Source organism: Pyxicephalus adspersus, chromosome Z, assembly GCF_032062135.1.
Source record: "Pyxicephalus adspersus chromosome Z, UCB_Pads_2.0, whole genome shotgun sequence".
Classification (NCBI taxonomy): Eukaryota; Metazoa; Chordata; class Amphibia; order Anura; family Pyxicephalidae; genus Pyxicephalus; species Pyxicephalus adspersus.
Genome location: NC_092871.1, coordinates 7236987 through 7238524, shown reverse-complemented (window position 1 = coordinate 7238524; position 1538 = coordinate 7236987). Strand labels below are relative to the sequence as shown.

The following is a 1538-nucleotide window of genomic DNA, read 5'->3' as shown; positions in this document are numbered from 1 at the left end:
AACCTCGAGAAAGGTTAAAACCTTTGTTAGATTTTTTTGCTATATGGGACTCAATTGGATATATGTCAACTCACTACCAGGAAGAAACGGTACAGCAATAATTCCTGAAATAGGTTCAGAACTTTGCCTTGGCTAAATGTTTTTTTTTTTCTTTTTAGAAGAAAGGTGTTTAATGGTTTAAATGTTTTATGCCTTCCCAATATTCACATAGCAAATTAAAACTTCAGAGTATTTGTAACCTTTCCCTAAGTTCTGGCTAGAGTTGGACTTTGGTATGTACATGTATTAAACAATTATAATATAATGCTATTAAAAATACATTGTCAGAAGTGGGATTTGAACCCACGCCTCCATTCGGAGACCAGAACACCCAGCCGTAGGGAAGAGGGTATTCTCTTGAGTCTGGCGCCTTAGACCGCTCGGCCATCCTGACAACTGATGGAGAAAACTTAGTCTGGGTTGTTCGTCTGAATCATTGAGTAGTAACTGTGGAATCATATTTCTGACTACAATACCATCATCCATTTCAAAACCTTCGAAACATTTTGGCATAAGGATTTGTAAGACTGACAGCACCAACATATATTGAGTGCATGCCCCTCAAGTTAAGTCCTGTGTACAAATGAATAAAACAAATGGCAATGGAATTCTTATCACTTTCTAACCATGAATAACAATGTAAAGGCCTTTATTATGGACTTTCAAATGATTGAGCTTAAAATTGAATGGACCAGTTGGTAAAGCACATGTGTACTAGGCCAAATATCAGTCACATTGTTTTTAGGAAAAGAAAGGTTTTCAATAGTTTGCAGGTTTTATTGCTTCCTATTACACAGCTGGTGGAGTGTTACAGGGACAAGGAAGGGGGTTGTAAAAAGAACAAGATAGAAACAAAACCAAGTTTAGCCAAGGCAAAGGTTTGAAACAATTTCAGATGTTATTGTTGTAATGTGTTTTCCTGATAGTAAGTTGAAATCTATCCAATTGAGTCATATATACCAATAAAAAAAATGACGAAAGTTGTAAGATTTGCCCAGGTTCTGGTTAGAGTTAGACGTTGGGTTGGTTTTACAGTAAAATGTCACCGGATGAGATATGCGATAAGATAAGATAAGAATTATTGTGACATGTATTAAACAATTACAATATATTGCAAAGTAAGAAAACACAAGACATTGTCAGAAGTGGGATTTGAACCCACGCCTCCATTCGGAGACCAGAACACCCAGCTGTAGGGAAGAGGTTATCTCTTGAGTCTGGCGCCTTAGACCGCTCGGCCATCCTGACAACTGTTGATGTTCTGTTTATTCTGGGTTATTCCCATAAATAACGGAGTATAAAGTGTAAATTATTTTTTCTCCTGTGTTCTTTTAGTTATGAGTCAAGACCCAAATTCATTCATAGATATGCTTGTGTTAGGTGGATTCAAGACATTGTGTAAAACCTACGAAAGAGTGTTGGTGATTCTACGTGTTTGGTGGAAAACAGTCCGCTTTTTCATGAATCAATGAGACAAATACCCTCTGAAAGCTGTAGAC

The 1538-nt window shown here is 37.0% G+C and overlaps 2 non-coding genes across 2 annotated transcripts; both read right to left on the bottom strand.

Moving 5' to 3' along the window:
• Positions 1 to 321: 321 nt before the first annotated feature.
• On the bottom strand, positions 322 to 433 carry TRNAL-CAA (transfer RNA leucine (anticodon CAA)). Its single transcript has 2 exons — positions 396 to 433; positions 322 to 367 (listed from the first exon to the last, which is right to left on the bottom strand). It is a non-coding gene; the product is annotated as a tRNA-Leu (tRNA).
• Positions 434 to 1176: 743 nt separating this feature from the next.
• On the bottom strand, positions 1177 to 1287 carry TRNAL-CAA (transfer RNA leucine (anticodon CAA)). Its single transcript has 2 exons — positions 1250 to 1287; positions 1177 to 1222 (listed from the first exon to the last, which is right to left on the bottom strand). It is a non-coding gene; the product is annotated as a tRNA-Leu (tRNA).
• Between the last annotated feature and the right edge of the window lie 251 nt (positions 1288 to 1538).